This window comes from Pelobates fuscus, chromosome 2 (genome assembly GCF_036172605.1).
Source record: "Pelobates fuscus isolate aPelFus1 chromosome 2, aPelFus1.pri, whole genome shotgun sequence".
Lineage (NCBI taxonomy): Eukaryota > Metazoa > Chordata > Amphibia > Anura > Pelobatidae > Pelobates > Pelobates fuscus.
Window position 1 is genome coordinate 16,696,789 of NC_086318.1, and position 18,009 is coordinate 16,714,797.

The following is an 18,009-nucleotide window of genomic DNA, read 5'->3' on the forward strand; positions in this document are numbered from 1 at the left end:
TTAGCTGAATAAAGTGGTTTCCAAAAACCTGAAGCTAATGTTGTCTGAGAAAAAGCTGAATTGCACTCATTAAATCAGCATGCGCCATGTGCAAGTACCGAATGCAAGACAGCATTTTCTGTCTTGCATTCAGTGCTTGCACATGGCGCATGCTACTCCGGTCTCAACATGGATGTGCACAGCTGTAGTTTCTGTAGTGTAGTGGTTATCACGTTCGCCTAACACGCGAAAGGTCCCCGGTTCGAAACCGGGCAGAAACATTGCTTTTGTTCTGTTTTGGATTCCTTTTTGTTAGAATGCGGATTTTCGAAGTCTCTTTGCAAATTTCAAGTGCATCTGTTCTTTTTGTCATATTCCCTACAATGGGAGAAGGGTATTGTGCAAAAATCACCGTCGACAAAAGCAAAACTCATGCTCGCTGTATTTTCAGAGATGGATTTTCTACTAAAAATGCAAGAAAATCATGTTTACTCACATGAGCGATCAGCTTGCTGAATAGAGTTGTGGCGAAAGTGACCTCGCCACTGGTTTTTGGAGAGGAATATTTGCCAACCTTTTGCTCTGTGACTATGGCCCCTTTTAATTTGTTTTGGCTGAGAGACCCTATTTGTGGCCATTGGGACTTTAGACAATGGTTCTTCGAACTCCCGAACAGTCGACGTGGCCGCCATTCGACATTGGAACACGCGGTGGCGGCCATCTTGTTCGCATTGACTTAAACCACGAATAGACTTCAAGGGGACTTTGCCGCGAATGCCCTGGAGCTATTTTCGGCATGAAAACCTCGCGGTTCCAGGTCAGTCCTCCAGCGGCACTTAGCCGCCATTCTATGGAACTGTTTTGGGCATGAAATCCCGGGTTCGCCTGGGCAAAATTATGACTTCTATGAAATTTCTTAACCCCTGATCTGATCCGGGTGATTTTCGGATATGTCGCTCACCCAGATCAGAGCTGTCGGGTGATGTAACATTTTCTGGGATATGTTGTGTTTTGGGCCACTTATGGTACTTTAGAAAAATGTGCGTTTTTTATTTTTTACTGCCTGGGGATAATTAAGTTAATGCATTAACTGCCTTAATTATATCACAGGCAGAGGGGAGGGATTGTTTGCTGTATGTGTGTAGGTTTGAAAATGATTGACTGGACAGATCAAACTTTTGCCAAGAATACAATTTCACATCAACAGACTGTTTTCTTCTTCTATGTATGTTGAAGGAAATAGGCATTTGAATCTGGGGACTTTTTAAATACGATGGGTATGCAGCAAACACATTCCCACAATTTTCCTGCGCAAAGTCGGCATTGTGGCAGTTTCTGTAGTGTAGTGGTTATCACGTTCGCCTCACACGCGAAAGGTCCCAGGTTCGAAACCTGGCAGAAACATTATTTAATTTTTGCTAAATCTGCCGACGTTAGAAGTCTTCTGAATTGGAAATGCACCTGCTTGACTATGAATCCAAAAATCACGTATACTCAGCAAGACATAAGCGATCTGTTAGCTGAATAAAGTGGTTTCCAAAAACCTGAAGCTAATGTTGTCTGAGAAAAAGCTGAATTGCACTCATTAAATCAGCATGCGCCATGTGCAAGTACCGAATGCAAGACAGCATTTTCTGTCTTGCATTCAGTGCTAGCACATGGCGCATGCTACTCCGGTCTCAACATGGATGTGCACAGCTGTAGTTTCTGTAGTGTAGTGGTTATCACGTTCGCCTAACACGCGAAAGGTCCCCGGTTCGAAACCGGGCAGAAACATTGCTTTTGTTCTGTTTTGGATTCCTTTTTGTTAGAATGCGGCTTTTCGAAGTCTCTTTGCAAATTTCAAGTGCATCTGTTCTTTTTGTCATATTCCCTACAATGGGAGAAGGGTTTTGTGCAAAAATCACCGTCGACAAAAGCAAAACTCATGCTCGCTGTATTTTCAGAGATGGATTCTCTACTAAAAATGCAAGAAAATCATGTTTACTCACATGAGCGATCAGCTTGCTGAATAGAGTTGTGGCGAAAGTGACCTCGCCACTGGTTTTTGGAGAGGAATATTTGCCAACCTTTTGCTCTGTGACTATGGCCCCTTTTAATTTGTTTTGGCTGAGAGACCCTATTTGTGGCCATTGGGACTTTAGACAATGGTTCTTCGAACTCCCGAACAGTCGACGTGGCCGCCATTCGACATTGGAACACGCGGTGGCGGCCATCTTGTTCGCATTGACTTAAACCACGAATAAACTTCAAGGGGACTTTGCCGCGAATGCCCTGGAGCTATTTTCGGCATGAAAACCTCGCGGTTCCCGGTCGGTCCTCCAGCGGCACTTAGCCGCCAATCTATGGAACTGTTTTGGGCATGAAATCCCGGGTTCGCCTGGGCAAAATTATGACTTCTATGAAATTTCTGAACCCCTGATCTGATCTGGGTGATTTTCGGATATGTCGCTCACCCAGATCAGAGCTGTCTGGTGATGTAACATTCATGGGGATATGTTGTGTTTTGGGCCACTTATGGTACTTTAGAAAAATGTGCGTTTTTTATTTTTTCTGCCTGGGGATAATTAAGTTAATGCATTAACTGCCTTAATTATATCACAGGCAGAGGGGAGGGATTGTTTGCTGTATGTGTGTAGGTTTGGAAATGATTGACTGGACAGATCAAACTTTTGCCAAGAATACAATTTCACATCAACAGACTGTTTTCTTCTTCTATGCATGTTGAAGGAAATAGGCATTTGAATCTGGGGACTTTTTAAATACGATGGGTGTGCAGCAAACACATTCCCCCACTTTTCCTGCGCAAAGTCAGCATTGTGGCAGTTTCTGTAGTGTATTGGTTATCACGTGCGCCTCACACGCGAAAGGTCCCAGGTTCGAAACCTGGCAGAAACATTATTTAATTTTTGCTAAATCTGCCGACGTTAGAAGTCTTCTGAATTGGAAATGCACCTGCTTGACTATGAATCCAAAAATCACGTATACTCGGCAAGACGTAAGCGATCTGTTAGCTGAATAAAGTGGTTTCCAAAAACCTGAAGCTAATGTTGTCTGAGAAAAAGCTGAATTGCACTCATTAAATCAGCATGCGCCATGTGCAAGTACCGAATGCAAGACAGCATTTTCTGTCTTGCATTCAGTGCTTGCACATGGCGCATGCTACTCCGGTCTCAACATGGATGTGCACAGTTGTAGTTTCTGTAGTGTAGTGGTTATCACGTTCGCCTAACACGCGAAAGGTCCCCGGTTCGAAACCGGGCAGAAACATTGCTTTTGTTCTGTTTTGGATTCCTTTTTGTTAGAATGCGGCTTTTCGAAGTCTCTTTGCAAATTTCAAGTGCATCTGTTCTTTTTGTCATATTCCCTACAATGGGAGAAGGGTTTTGTGCAAAAATCACCGTCGACAAAAGCAAAACTCATGCTCGCCGTATTTTCAGAGATGGATTCTCTACTAAAAATGCAAGAAAATCATGTTTACTCACATGAGCGATCAGCTTGCTGAATAGAGTTGTGGCGAAAGTGACCTCGCCACTGGTTTTTGGAGAGGAATATTTGCCAACCTTTTGCTCTGTGACTATGGCCCCTTTTAATTTGTTTTGGCTGAGAGACCCTATTTGTGGCCATTGGGACTTTAGACAATGGTTCTTCGAACTCCCGAACAGTCGACGTGGCCGCCATTCGACATTGGAACACGCGGTGGCGGCCATCTTGTTCGCATTGACTTAAACCACGAATAAACTTCAAGGGGACTTTGCCGCGAATGCCCTGGAGCTATTTTCGGCATGAAAACCTCGCGGTTCCCGGTCGGTCCTCCAGCGGCACTTAGCCGCCAATCTATGGAACTGTTTTGGGCATGAAATCCCGGGTTCGCCTGGGCAAAATTATGACTTCTATGAAATTTCTGAACCCCTGATCTGATCTGGGTGATTTTCGGATATGTCGCTCACCCAGATCAGAGCTGTCTGGTGATGTAACATTCATGGGGATATGTTGTGTTTTGGGCCACTTATGGTACTTTAGAAAATGTGCGTTTTTAATTTTTTCTGCCTGGGGATAATTAAGTTAATGCATTAACTGCCTTAATTATATCACAGGCAGAGGGGAGGGATTGTTTGCTGTATGTGTGTAGGTTTGGAAATGATTGACTGGACAGATCAAACTTTTGCCAAGAATACAATTTCACATCAACAGACTGTTTTCTTCTTCTATGTATGTTGAAGGAAATAGGCATTTGAATCTGGGGACTTTTTAAATACGATGGGTATGCAGCAAACACATTCCCCCAATTTTCCTGTGCAAAGTCGGCATTGTGGCAGTTTCTGTAGTGTAGTGGTTATCACGTTCGCCTCACACGCGAAAGGTCCCAGGTTCGAAACCTGGCAGAAACATTATTTAATTTTTGCTAAATCTGCCGACGTTAGAAGTCTTCTGAATTGGAAATACACCTGCTTGACTATGAATCCAAAAATCACGTATACTCGGCAAGACGTAAGCGATCTGTTAGCTGAATAAAGTGGTTTCCAAAAACCTGAAGCTAATGTTGTCTGAGAAAAAGCTGAATTGCACTCATTAAATCAGCATGCGCCATGTGCAAGTACCGAATGCAAGACAGCATTTTCTGTCTTGCATTCAGTGCTTGCACATGGCGCATGCTATTCCGGTCTCAACATGGGTCTGCGCAGCTGAAGTTTCTGTAGTGTAGTGGTTATCACGTTCGCCTAACACGCGTAAGGTCCCCGGTTCGAAACCGGGCAGAAACATTGCTTTTGTTCTGTTTTGGATTCCTTTTTGTTAGAATGCGGCTTTTCGAAGTCTCTTTGCAAATTTCAAGTGCATCTGTTCTTTTTGTCATATTCCCTACAATGGGAGAAGGGTTTTGTGCAAAAATCACCGTCGACAAAAGCAAAACTCATGCTCGCTGTACTTTCAGAGATGGATTTTCTACTAAAAATGCAAGAAAATCATGTTTACTCACATGAGCGATCAGCTTGCTGAATAGAGTTGTGGCGAAAGTGACCTCGCCACTGGTTTTTGGAGAGGAATATTTGCCAACCTTTTGCTCTGTGACTATGGCCCCTTTTAATTTGTTTTGGCTGAGAGACCCTATTTGTGGCCATTGGGACTTTAGACAATGGTTCTTCGAACTCCCGAACATTTGACGGGGCCGCCATTCGACATTGGAACACGCGGTGGCGGCCATCTTGTTCGTATTGACTTAAACCACGAATAGACTTCAAGGGGACTTTGCCGCGAATGCCCTGGAGCTATTTTCGCCATGAAAACCTCGCGGTTCCAGGTCGGTCCTCCAGCGGCACTTAGCCGCCAATCTATGGAACTGTTTTGGGCATGAAATCCCGGGTTCGCCTGGGCAAAATTATGACTTCTATGAAATTTCTGAACCCCTGATCTGATCTGGGTGATTTTCGGATATGTCGCTCACCCAGATCAGAGCTGTCGGGTGATGTAACATTTATGGGGATATGTTGTGTTTTCGGCCACTTATGGTACTTTAGAAAACTGTGCTTTTTTTTATTTTTTTCTGCCTGGGGATAATTAAGTTAATGCATTAACTGCCTTAATTATATCACAGGCAGAGGGGAGGGATTGTTTGCTGTATGTGTGTAGGTTTGGAAATGATTGACTGGACAGATCAAACTTTTGCCAAGAATACAATTTCACATCAACAGACTGTTTTCTTCTTCTATGTATGTTGAAGGAAATAGGCATTTGAATCTGGGGACTTTTTAAATACGATGGGTATGCAGCAAACACATTCCCACAATTTTCCTGCACAAAGTTGGCATTGTGGCAGTTTCTGTAGTGTAGTGGTTATCATGTTCGCCTCACACGCGAAAGGTCCCAGGTTCGAAACCTGGCAGAAACATTATTTAATATTTGCTAAATCTGCCGACGTTAGAAGTCTTCTGAATTGGAAATGCACCTGCTTGACTATGAATCCAAAAATCACGTATACTCGGCAAGACGTAAGCGATCTGTTAGCTGAAACCGGGCAGAAACATTGCTTTCGTTCCGTTTTGGATTCCTTTTTGTTAGAATGCGGTTTTTCGAAGTCTCTTTGCAAATTTCAAGTGCATCTGTTCTTTTGTCATATTCCCTACAATGAGAGAAGGGTTTTGTGCAAAAATCACCGTTGACAAAAGCAAAACTCATGCTCGCTGTACTTTCAGAGATGGATTTTCTACTAAAAATGCAAGAAAATCATGTTTACTCACATGAGCGATCAGCTTGCTGAATAGAGTTGTGGCGAAACTGACCTCGCCACTGGTTTTTGGAGAGGAATATTTGCCAACCTTTTGCTCTGTGACTATGGCCCCTTTTAATTTGTTTTGGCTGAGAGACCCTATTTGTGGCCATTGGGACTTTAGACAATGGTTCTTCGAACTCCCGAACAGTCGACGTGGCCGCCATTCGACATTGGAACACGCGGTGGCGGACATCTTGTTCGCATTGACTTAAACCACGAATAGACTTCAAGGGGACTTTGCCGCGAATGCCCTGGAGCTATTTTCGGCATGAAAACCTCGCGGTTCCAGGTCGGTCCTCCAGCGGCACTTAGCCGCCAATCTATGGAACTGTTTTGGGCATGAAATCCCGGGTTCGCCTGGGCAAAATGATGACTTCTATGAAATTTCTGAACCCCTGATCTGATCTGGGTGATTTTCGGATATGTCGCTCACCCAGATCAGAGCTGTCTGGTGATGTAACATTTATGGGGATATGTTGTGTTTTGGGCCACTTATGGTACTTTAGAAAAATTTGCGTTTTTTATTTTTTCTGCCTGGGGATAATTAAGTTAATGCATTAACTGCCTTAATTATATCACAGGCAGAGGGGAGGGATTGTTTGCTGTATGTGTGTAGGTTTGGAAATGATTGACTGGACAGATCAAACTTTTGCCAAGAATACAATTTCACATCAACAGACTGTTTTCTTCTTCTATGTATGTTGAAGGAAATAGGCATTTGAATCTGGGGACTTTTTAAATACGATGGGTATGCAGCAAACACATTCCCCCAATTTTCCTGTGCAAAGTCGGCATTGTGGCAGTTTCTGTAGTGTAGTGGTTATCACGTTCGCCTCACACGTGAAAGGTCCCAGGTTCGAAACCTGGCAGAAACATTATTTAATTTTTGCTAAATCTGCCGACGTTAGAAGTCTTCTGAATTGGAAATGCACCTGCTTGACTATGAATCCAAAAATCACGTATACTCGGCAAGACGTAAGCGATCTGTTAGCTGAATAAAGTGGTTTCCAAAAACCTGAAGCTAATGTTGTCTGAGAAAAAGCTGAATTGCACTCATTAAATCAGCATGCGCCATGTGCAAGTACCGAATGCAAGACAGCATTTTCTGTCTTGCATTCAGTGCTTGCACATGGCGCATGCTATTCCGGTCTCAACATGGATTTGCACAGCTGTAGTTTCTGTAGTGTAGTGGTTATCACGTTCGCCTCACACGCGAAAGGTCCCCGGTTCAAAACCGAGCAGAAACATTGCTTTTGTTCTGTTTTGGATTCCTTTTTGTTAGAATGCGGCTTTTCGAAGTCTCTTTGCAAATTTCAAGTGCATCTGTTCTTTTTGTCATATTCCCTACAATGGGAGAAGGGTTTTGTGCAAAAATCACCGTCGACAAAAGCAAAACTCATGCTCGCTGTACTTTCAGAGATGGATTTTCTACTAAAAATGCAAGAAAATCATGTTTACTCACATGAGCGATCAGCTTGCTGAATAGAGTTGTGGCGAAAGTGACCTCGCCACTGGTTTTTGGAGAGGAATATTTGCCAACCTTTTGCTCTGTGACTATGGCCCCTTTTAATTTGTTTTGGCTGAGAGACCCTATTTGTGGCCATTGGGACTTTAGACAATGGTTCTTCGAACTCCCGAACAGTCGACGTGGCCGCCATTCGACATTGGAACACGCGGTGGCAGCCATCTTGTTCGCATTGACTTAAACCACGAATAGACTTCAAGGGGACTTTGCCGCGAATGCCCTGGAGCTATTTTCGGCATGAAAACCTCGCGGTTCCAGGTCGGTCCTCCAGCGGCAGATTGCCGCCAATCTATGGAACTGTTTTGGGCAGGAAATCCCGGGTTTGCCTGGGCAAAATTATGACTTCTATTTAATTTATGAACGCCTGATCTGATCTGGGTGATTTTCGGATATGTCGCTTACCCAGATCAGAGCTGTCGGGTGACGTAACATTTATGTGGATATGTTGTGTTTTGGGCCACTTATGGTACTTTAGAAAAATGTGCGTTTTTTATTTTTTTTCTGCCTGGGGATAATTAAGTTAATGCATTAACTGCCTTAATTATATCACAGGCAGAGGGGAGGGATTGTTTACTGTATGTGTGTAGGTTTGGAAATGATTGACTGGACAGATCAAACTTTTGCCAAGAATACAATTTCACATCAACAGACTGTTTTCTTCTTCTATGTATGTTGAAGGAAATAGGCATTTGAATCTGGGGACTTTTTAAATACGATGGGTATGCAGCAAACACATTCCCCCAATTTTCCTGCGCAAAGTCGGCATTGTGGCAGTTTATGTAGTGTAGTGGTTATCACGTTCGCCTCACACGCGAAAGGTCCCAGGTTCAAAACCTGGCAGAAACATTATTTAATTTTTGCTAAATCTGCTGACGTTAGAAGTCTTCTGAATTGGAAATGCACCTGCTTGACTATGAATCCAAAAATCACGTATACTCGGCAAGACGTAAGCGATCTGTTAGCTGAATAAAGTGGTTTCCAAAAACCTGAAGCTAATGTTGTCTGAGAAAAAGCTGAATTGCACTCATTAAATCAGCATGCGCCATGTGCAAGTACCGAATGCAAGACAGCATTTTCTGTCTTGCATTCAGTGCTTGCACATGGCGCATGCTACTCCGGTCTCAACAGGGATGTGCACAGCTGTAGTTTCTGTAGTGTAGTGGTTATCACGTTCGCCTAACACGCGAAAGGTCCCTGGTTCGAAACCGGGCAGCAACATTGCTTTTGTTCCGTTTTGGATTCCTTTTTGTTAGAATGCGTCTTTTCGAAGTCTCTTTGCAAATTTCAAGTGCATCTGTTCTTTTTGTCATATTCCCTACAATGGGAGAAGGGTTTTGTGCAAAAATCACCGTCGACAAAAGCAAAACTCATGCTCGCTGTACTTTCAGAGATGGATTTTCTACTAAAAATGCAAGAAAATCATGTTTACTCACATGAGCGATCAGCTTGCTGAATAGAGTTGTGGCGAAAGTGACCTCGCCACTGGTTTTTGGAGAGGAATATGTGCCAACCTTTTGCTCTGTGACTATGGCCCCTTTTAATTTGTTTTGGCTGAGAGACCCTATTTGTGGCCATTGGGACTTTAGACAATGGTTCTTCGAACTCCCGAACAGTCGACGTGGCCGCCATTCGACATTGGAACACGCGGTGGTGGCCATCTTGTTCGCATTGACTTAAACCACGAATAGACTTCAAGGGGACTTTGCCACGAATGCAGTGGAGCTATTTTCGGCATGAAAACCTCGTGGTTCACGGTCGGTCCTCCAGCGGCACTTAGCCGCCAATCTATGGAACTGTTTTGGGCATGAAATCCCGGGTTCGCCTGGGCAAAATTATGACTTCTATGAAATTTCTGAACCCCTGATCTGATCCGGGTGATTTTCTGATATGTCGCCTACCCAGATCAGAGCTGTCGGATGATGTAACATTTATGGGGATATGTTGTGTTTTGGGCCACTTATGGTACTTTAGAAAAATGTGCGTTTTTTATTTTTTTCTGCCTGGGGATAATTAAGTTAATGCATTAACTGCCTTAATTATATCACAGGCAGAGGGGAGGGATTGTTTACTGTATGTGTGTAGGTTTGGAAATGATTGACTGGACAGATCAAACTTTTGCCAAGAATACAATTTCACATCAACAGACTGTTTTCTTCTTCTATGTATGTTGAAGGAAATAGGCATTTGAATCTGGGGACTTTTTAAATACGATGGGTATGCAGCAAACACATTCCCCCAATTTTCCTGCGCAAAGTCAGTATTGTGGTAGTTTCTGTAATGTAGTGGTTATCACGTTCGAAACCTGGCAGAAAAATTATTTAATTTTTGCTAAATCTGCTGACGTTAGAAGTCTTCTGAATTGGAAATGCACCTGCTTGACTATGAATCCAAAAATCACGTATACTCGGCAAGACGTAAGCGATCTGTTAGCTGAATGAAGTGGTTTCCAAAAACCTGAAGCTAATGTTGTCTGAGAAAAAGCTGAATTGCACTCATTAAATCAGCATGCGCTATGTGCAAGTACCAAATGCAAGACAGCATTTTCTGTCTTGCATTCAGTGCTTGCACATGGCGCATGCTACTCCGGTCTCGACAGGATTGTGCACAGCTGTAGTTTCTGTAGTGTAGTGGTTATCACGTTCGCCTAACACGCGAAAGGTCCCCGGTTCGAAACCGGGCAGAAACATTGCTTTTGTTCTGTTTTGGATTCCTTTTTGTTAGAATGCGGCTTTTCGAAGTCTCTTTGCAAATTTCAAGTGCATCTGTTCTTTTTGTCATATTCCCTACAATGGGAGAAGGGTTTTGTGCTAAAATCACCATCGACAAAAGCAAAACTCATGCTCGCTGTACTTTCAGAGATGGATTTTCTACTAAAAATGCAAGAAAATCATGTTTACTCACATGAGCGATCAGCTTGCTGAATAGAGTTGTGGCGAAACTGACCTCGCCACTGGTTTTTGGAGAGGAATATTTGCCAACCTTTTGCTCTGTGACTATGGCCCCTTTTAATTTGTTTTGGCTGAGAGACCCTATTTGTGGCCATTGGGACTTTAGACAATGGTTCTTCGAACTCCCGAACAGTCGACGTGGCCGTCATTCGACATTGGAACACGCGGTGGCAGCCATCTTGTTCGCATTGACTTAAACCACGAATAGACTTCAAGGGGACTTTGCCGCGAATGCCCTGGAGCTATTTTCGGCATGAAAACCTCGCGGTTCCAGGTCGGTCCTCCAGCGGCACTTAGCCGCCAATCTATGGAACTGTTTTGGGCATGAAATCCCGGGTTCGCCTGGGCAAAATTATGACTTCTATTAAATTTCTGAACCCCTGATCTGATCTGGGTGATTTTCGGATATGTCGCTCACCCAGATCAGAGCTGTCGGGTGATGTAACATTTATGGGGATATGTTGTGTTTTGGGCCACTTATGGTACTTTAGAAAAATGTGCGTTTTTTATTTTTTTCTGCCTGGGGATAATTAAGTTAATGCATTAACTGCCTTAATTATATCACAGGCAGAGGGGAGGGATTGTTTACTGTATGTGTGCAGGTTTGGAAATGATTGACTGGACAGATCAAACTTTTGCCAAGAATACAATTTCACATCAACAGACTGTTTTCTTCTTCTATGTATGTTGAAGGAAATAGGCATTTGAATCTGGGGACTTTTTAAATACGATGGGTATGCAGCAAACACATTCCCACAATTTTCCTGCGCAAAGTTGGCATTGCGGCAGTTTCTGTACTGTAGTGGTTATCATGTTCGCCTCACACGCGAAAGGTCCCAGGTTCGAAACCTGGCAGAAACATTATTTAATATTTGCTAAATCTGCCGACGTTAGAAGTCTTCTGAATTGGAAATGCACCTGCTTGACTATGAATCCAAAAATCACGTATACTCGGCAAGACGTAAGCGATCTGTTAGCTGAAACCGGGCAGAAACATTGCTTTCGTTCCGTTTTGGATTCCTTTTTGTTAGAATGCGGTTTTTCGAAGTCTCTTTGCAAATTTCAAGTGCATTTGTTCTTTTGTCATATTCCCTACAATGAGAGAAGGGTTTTGTGCAAAAATCACCGTTGACAAAAGCAAAACTCATGCTCGCTGTACTTTCAGAGATGGATTTCTACTAAAAATGCAAGAAAATCATGTTTACTCACATGAGCGATCAGCTTGCTGAATAGAGTTGTGGCGAAACTGACCTCGCCACTGGTTTTTGGAGAGGAATATTTGCCAACCTTTTGCTCTGTGACTATGGCCCCTTTTAATTTGTTTTGGCTGAGAGACCCTATTTGTGGCCATTGGGACTTTAGACAATGGTTCTTCGAACTCCCGAACAGTCGACGTGGCCGCCATTCGACATTGGAACACGCGGTGGCGGACATCTTGTTCGCATTGACTTAAACCACGAATAGACTTCAAGGGGACTTTGCCGCGAATGCCCTGGAGCTATTTTCGGCATGAAAACCTCGTGGTTCCCGGTTGGTCCTCCAGCGGCACTTAGCCGCCAATCTATGGAACTGTTTTGGGCATGAAATCCCGGGTTCGCCTGGGCAAAATGATGACTTCTATGAAATTTCTGAACCCCTGATCTGATCTGGGTGATTTTCGGATATGTCGCTTACCCAGATCAGAGCTGTCGGGTGACGTAACATTTATGTGGATATGTTGTGTTTTGGGCCACTTATGGTACTTTAGAAAAATGTGCGTTTTTTATTTTTTTTCTGCCTGGGGATAATTAAGTTAATGCATTAACTGCCTTAATTATATCACAGGCAGAGGGGAGGGATTGTTTACTGTATGTGTGTAGGTTTGGAAATGATTGACTGGACAGATCAAACTTTTGCCAAGAATACAATTTCACATCAACAGACTGTTTTCTTCTTCTATGTATGTTGAAGGAAATAGGCATTTGAATCTGGGGACTTTTTAAATACGATGGGTATGCAGCAAACACATTCCCCCAATTTTCCTGCGCAAAGTCAGTATTGTGGTAGTTTCTGTAATGTAGTGGTTATCACGTTCGAAACCTGGCAGAAAAATTATTTAATTTTTGCTAAATCTGCTGACGTTAGAAGTCTTCTGAATTGGAAATGCACCTGCTTGACTATGAATCCAAAAATCACGTATACTCGGCAAGACGTAAGCGATCTGTTAGCTGAATAAAGTGGTTTCCAAAAACCTGAAGCTAATGTTGTCTGAGAAAAAGCTGAATTGCACTCATTAAATCAGCATGCGCCATGTGCAAGTACCGAATGCAAGACAGCATTTTCTGTCTTGCATTCAGTGCTTGCACATGGCGCATGCTACTCCGGTCTCAACAGGGATGTGCACAGCTGTAGTTTCTGTAGTGTAGTGGTTATCTCGTTCGCCTAACACGCGAAAGGTCCCTGGTTCGAAACCGGGCAGCAACATTGCTTTTGTTCCGTTTTGGATTCCTTTTTGTTAGAATGCGTCTTTTCGAAGTCTCTTTGCAAATTTCAAGTGCATCTGTTCTTTTTGTCATATTCCCTACAATGGGAGAAGGGTTTTGTGCTAAAATCACCGTCGACAAAAGCAAAACTCATGCTCGCTGTACTTTCAGAGATGGATTTTCTACTAAAAATGCAAGAAAATCATGTTTACTCACATGAGCGATCAGCTTGCTGAATAGAGTTGTGGCGAAACTGACCTCGCCACTGGTTTTTGGAGAGGAATATTTGCCAACCTTTTGCTCTGTGACTATGGCCCCTTTTAATTTGTTTTGGCTGAGAGACCCTATTTGTGGCCATTGGGACTTTAGACAATGGTTCTTCGAACTCCCGAACAGTCGACGTGGCCGCCATTCGACATTGGAACACGCGGTGGCGGACATCTTGTTCGCATTGACTTAAACCACGAATAGACTTCAAGGGGACTTTGCCGCGAATGCCCTGGAGCTATTTTCGGCATGAAAACCTCGCGGTTCCAGGTCGGTCCTCCAGCGGCACTTAGCCGCCAATCTATGGAACTGTTTTGGGCATGAAATCCCGGGTTCGCCTGGGCAAAATGATGACTTCTATGAAATTTCTGAACCCCTGATCTGATCTGGGTGATTTTCGGATATGTCGCTCACCCAGATCAGAGCTGTCTGGTGATGTAACATTTATGGGGATATGTTGTGTTTTGGGCCACTTATGGTACTTTAGAAAAATTTGCGTTTTTTATTTTTTCTGCCTGGGGATAATTAAGTTAATGCATTAACTGCCTTAATTATATCACAGGCAGAGGGGAGGGATTGTTTGCTGTATGTGTGTAGGTTTGGAAATGATTGACTGGACAGATCAAACTTTTGCCAAGAATACAATTTCACATCAACAGACTGTTTTCTTCTTCTATGTATGTTGAAGGAAATAGGCATTTGAATCTGGGGACTTTTTAAATACGATGGGTATGCAGCAAACACATTCCCCCAATTTTCCTGTGCAAAGTCAGCATTGTGGCAGTTTCTGTAGTGTAGTGGTTATCACGTTCGCCTCACACGTGAAAGGTCCCAGGTTCGAAACCTGGCAGAAACATTATTTAATTTTTGCTAAATCTGCCGACGTTAGAAGTCTTCTGAATTGGAAATGCACCTGCTTGACTATGAATCCAAAAATCACGTATACTCGGCAAGACGTAAGCGATCTGTTAGCTGAATAAAGTGGTTTCCAAAAACCTGAAGCTAATGTTGTCTGAGAAAAAGCTGAATTGCACTCATTAAATCAGCATGCGCCATGTGCAAGTACCGAATGCAAGACAGCATTTTCTGTCTTGCATTCAGTGCTTGCACATGGCGCATGCTATTCCGGTCTCAACATGGATTTGCACAGCTGTAGTTTCTGTAGTGTAGTGGTTATCACGTTCGCCTCACACGCGAAAGGTCCCCGGTTCAAAACCGAGCAGAAACATTGCTTTTGTTCTGTTTTGGATTCCTTTTTGTTAGAATGCGGCTTTTCGAAGTCTCTTTGCAAATTTCAAGTGCATCTGTTCTTTTTGTCATATTCCCTACAATGGGAGAAGGGTTTTGTGCAAAAATCACCGTCGACAAAAGCAAAACTCATGCTCGCTGTACTTTCAGAGATGGATTTTCTACTAAAAATGCAAGAAAATCATGTTTACTCACATGAGCGATCAGCTTGCTGAATAGAGTTGTGGCGAAAGTGACCTCGCCACTGGTTTTTGGAGAGGAATATTTGCCAACCTTTTGCTCTGTGACTATGGCCCCTTTTAATTTGTTTTGGCTGAGAGACCCTATTTGTGGCCATTGGGACTTTAGACAATGGTTCTTCGAACTCCCGAACAGTCGACGTGGCCGCCATTCGACATTGGAACACGCGGTGGCAGCCATCTTGTTCGCATTGACTTAAACCACGAATAGACTTCAAGGGGACTTTGCCGCGAATGCCCTGGAGCTATTTTCGGCATGAAAACCTCGCGGTTCCAGGTCGGTCCTCCAGCGGCAGATTGCCGCCAATCTATGGAACTGTTTTGGGCAGGAAATCCCGGGTTTGCCTGGGCAAAATTATGACTTCTATTTAATTTCTGAACGCCTGATCTGATCTGGGTGATTTTCGGATATGTCGCTTACCCAGATCAGAGCTGTCGGGTGACGTAACATTTATGTGGATATGTTGTGTTTTGGGCCACTTATGGTACTTTAGAAAAATGTGCGTTTTTTATTTTTTTTCTGCCTGGGGATAATTAAGTTAATGCATTAACTGCCTTAATTATATCACAGGCAGAGGGGAGGGATTGTTTACTGTATGTGTGTAGGTTTGGAAATGATTGACTGGACAGATCAAACTTTTGCCAAGAATACAATTTCACATCAACAGACTGTTTTCTTCTTCTATGTATGTTGAAGGAAATAGGCATTTGAATCTGGGGACTTTTTAAATACGATGGGTATGCAGCAAACACATTCCCCCAATTTTCCTGCGCAAAGTCGGCATTGTGGCAGTTTATGTAGTGTAGTGGTTATCACGTTCGCCTCACACGCGAAAGGTCCCAGGTTCGAAACCTGGCAGAAACATTATTTAATTTTTGCTAAATCTGCTGACGTTACAAGTCTTCTGAATTGGAAATGCACCTGCTTGACTATGAATCCAAAAATCACGTATACTCGGCAAGACGTAAGCGATCTGTTAGCTGAATAAAGTGGTTTCCAAAAACCTGAAGCTAATGTTGTCTGAGAAAAAGCTGAATTGCACTCATTAAATCAGCATGCGCCATGTGCAAGTACCGAATGCAAGACAGCATTTTCTGTCTTGCATTCAGTGCTTGCACATGGCGCATGCTACTCCGGTCTCAACAGGGATGTGCACAGCTGTAGTTTCTGTAGTGTAGTGGTTATCACGTTCGCCTAACACGCGAAAGGTCCCTGGTTCGAAACCGGGCAGCAACATTGCTTTTGTTCCGTTTTGGATTCCTTTTTGTTAGAATGCGTCTTTTCGAAGTCTCTTTGCAAATTTCAAGTGCATCTGTTCTTTTTGTCATATTCCCTACAATGGGAGAAGGGTTTTGTGCAAAAATCACCGTCGACAAAAGCAAAACTCATGCTCGCTGTACTTTCAGAGATGGATTTTCTACTAAAAATGCAAGAAAATCATGTTTACTCACATGAGCGATCAGCTTGCTGAATAGAGTTGTGGCGAAAGTGACCTCGCCACTGGTTTTTGGAGAGGAATATGTGCCAACCTTTTGCTCTGTGACTATGGCCCCTTTTAATTTGTTTTGGCTGAGAGACCCTATTTGTGGCCATTGGGACTTTAGACAATGGTTCTTCGAACTCCCGAACAGTCGACGTGGCCGCCATTCGACATTGGAACACGCGGTGGTGGCCATCTTGTTCGCATTGACTTAAACCACGAATAGACTTCAAGGGGACTTTGCCACGAATGCCCTGGAGCTATTTTCGGCATGAAAACCTCGTGGTTCCCGGTCGGTCCTCCAGCGGCACTTAGCCGCCAATCTATGGAACTGTTTTGGGCATGAAATCCCGGGTTCGCCTGGGCAAAATTATGACTTCTATGAAATTTCTGAACCCCTGATCTGATCCGGGTGATTTTCTGATATGTCGCCTACCCAGATCAGAGCTGTCGGATGATGTAACATTTATGGGGATATGTTGTGTTTTGGGCCACTTATGGTACTTTAGAAAAATGTGCGTTTTTTATTTTTTTCTGCCTGGGGATAATTAAGTTAATGCATTAACTGCCTTAATTATATCACAGGCAGAGGGGAGGGATTGTTTACTGTATGTGTGTAGGTTTGGAAATGATTGACTGGACAGATCAAACTTTTGCCAAGAATACAATTTCACATCAACAGACTGTTTTCTTCTTCTATGTATGTTGAAGGAAATAGGCATTTGAATCTGGGGACTTTTTAAATACGATGGGTATGCAGCAAACACATTCCCCCAATTTTCCTGCGCAAAGTCAGTATTGTGGTAGTTTCTGTAATGTAGTGGTTATCACGTTCGAAACCTGGCAGAAAAATTATTTAATTTTTGCTAAATCTGCTGACGTTAGAAGTCTTCTGAATTGGAAATGCACCTGCTTGACTATGAATCCAAAAATCACGTATACTCGGCAAGACGTAAGCGATCTGTTAGCTGAATAAAGTGGTTTCCAAAAACCTGAAGCTAATGTTGTCTGAGAAAAAGCTGAATTGCACTCATTAAATCAGCATGCGCTATGTGCAAGTACCAAATGCAAGACAGCATTTTCTGTCTTGCATTCAGTGCTTGCACATGGCGCATGCTACTCCGGTCTCGACAGGATTGTGCACAGCTGTAGTTTCTGTAGTGTAGTGGTTATCACGTTCGCCTAACACGCGAAAGGTCCCCGGTTCGAAACCGGGCAGAAACATTGCTTTTGTTCTGTTTTGGATTCCTTTTTGTTAGAATGCGGCTTTTCGAAGTCTCTTTGCAAATTTCAAGTGCATCTGTTCTTTTTGTCATATTCCCTACAATGGGAGAAGGGTTTTGTGCTAAAATCACCATCGACAAAAGCAAAACTCATGCTCGCTGTACTTTCAGAGATGGATTTTCTACTAAAAATGCAAGAAAATCATGTTTACTCACATGAGCGATCAGCTTGCTGAATAGAGTTGTGGCGAAACTGACCTCGCCACTGGTTTTTGGAGAGGAATATTTGCCAACCTTTTGCTCTGTGACTATGGCCCCTTTTAATTTGTTTTGGCTGAGAGACCCTATTTGTGGCCATTGGGACTTTAG

General features: G+C 43.2%; 17 non-coding genes across 17 annotated transcripts; all 17 read left to right on the forward strand.

The window, feature by feature from the left end:
• The first annotated feature begins 187 nt into the window (after positions 1-187).
• On the forward strand, positions 188-260 carry TRNAV-AAC (transfer RNA valine (anticodon AAC)). The gene has a single exon. It is a non-coding gene; the product is annotated as a tRNA-Val (tRNA).
• Positions 261-1,310: 1,050 nt separating this feature from the next.
• On the forward strand, positions 1,311-1,383 carry TRNAV-CAC (transfer RNA valine (anticodon CAC)). The gene has a single exon. It is a non-coding gene; the product is annotated as a tRNA-Val (tRNA).
• A 299-nt stretch (positions 1,384-1,682) lies between these two features.
• TRNAV-AAC (transfer RNA valine (anticodon AAC)) lies at positions 1,683-1,755 on the forward strand. Its single transcript has one exon. It is a non-coding gene; the product is annotated as a tRNA-Val (tRNA).
• A 1,421-nt stretch (positions 1,756-3,176) lies between these two features.
• TRNAV-AAC (transfer RNA valine (anticodon AAC)) lies at positions 3,177-3,249 on the forward strand. Its single transcript has one exon. It is a non-coding gene; the product is annotated as a tRNA-Val (tRNA).
• Positions 3,250-4,297: 1,048 nt separating this feature from the next.
• Positions 4,298-4,370, forward strand: TRNAV-CAC (transfer RNA valine (anticodon CAC)). The gene has a single exon. It is a non-coding gene; the product is annotated as a tRNA-Val (tRNA).
• A 299-nt stretch (positions 4,371-4,669) lies between these two features.
• On the forward strand, positions 4,670-4,742 carry TRNAV-AAC (transfer RNA valine (anticodon AAC)). The gene has a single exon. It is a non-coding gene; the product is annotated as a tRNA-Val (tRNA).
• A 1,051-nt stretch (positions 4,743-5,793) lies between these two features.
• On the forward strand, positions 5,794-5,866 carry TRNAV-CAC (transfer RNA valine (anticodon CAC)). The gene has a single exon. It is a non-coding gene; the product is annotated as a tRNA-Val (tRNA).
• Positions 5,867-7,049: 1,183 nt separating this feature from the next.
• TRNAV-CAC (transfer RNA valine (anticodon CAC)) lies at positions 7,050-7,122 on the forward strand. Its single transcript has one exon. It is a non-coding gene; the product is annotated as a tRNA-Val (tRNA).
• Positions 7,123-7,421: 299 nt separating this feature from the next.
• Positions 7,422-7,494, forward strand: TRNAV-CAC (transfer RNA valine (anticodon CAC)). The gene has a single exon. It is a non-coding gene; the product is annotated as a tRNA-Val (tRNA).
• Positions 7,495-8,917: 1,423 nt separating this feature from the next.
• On the forward strand, positions 8,918-8,990 carry TRNAV-AAC (transfer RNA valine (anticodon AAC)). Its single transcript has one exon. It is a non-coding gene; the product is annotated as a tRNA-Val (tRNA).
• Positions 8,991-10,385: 1,395 nt separating this feature from the next.
• On the forward strand, positions 10,386-10,458 carry TRNAV-AAC (transfer RNA valine (anticodon AAC)). The gene has a single exon. It is a non-coding gene; the product is annotated as a tRNA-Val (tRNA).
• Positions 10,459-11,508: 1,050 nt separating this feature from the next.
• TRNAV-CAC (transfer RNA valine (anticodon CAC)) lies at positions 11,509-11,581 on the forward strand. The gene has a single exon. It is a non-coding gene; the product is annotated as a tRNA-Val (tRNA).
• Positions 11,582-14,232: 2,651 nt separating this feature from the next.
• On the forward strand, positions 14,233-14,305 carry TRNAV-CAC (transfer RNA valine (anticodon CAC)). The gene has a single exon. It is a non-coding gene; the product is annotated as a tRNA-Val (tRNA).
• A 299-nt stretch (positions 14,306-14,604) lies between these two features.
• Positions 14,605-14,677, forward strand: TRNAV-CAC (transfer RNA valine (anticodon CAC)). The gene has a single exon. It is a non-coding gene; the product is annotated as a tRNA-Val (tRNA).
• Positions 14,678-15,728: 1,051 nt separating this feature from the next.
• On the forward strand, positions 15,729-15,801 carry TRNAV-CAC (transfer RNA valine (anticodon CAC)). The gene has a single exon. It is a non-coding gene; the product is annotated as a tRNA-Val (tRNA).
• A 299-nt stretch (positions 15,802-16,100) lies between these two features.
• TRNAV-AAC (transfer RNA valine (anticodon AAC)) lies at positions 16,101-16,173 on the forward strand. Its single transcript has one exon. It is a non-coding gene; the product is annotated as a tRNA-Val (tRNA).
• Positions 16,174-17,568: 1,395 nt separating this feature from the next.
• Positions 17,569-17,641, forward strand: TRNAV-AAC (transfer RNA valine (anticodon AAC)). Its single transcript has one exon. It is a non-coding gene; the product is annotated as a tRNA-Val (tRNA).
• The last annotated feature ends 368 nt before the right edge of the window (positions 17,642-18,009 follow it).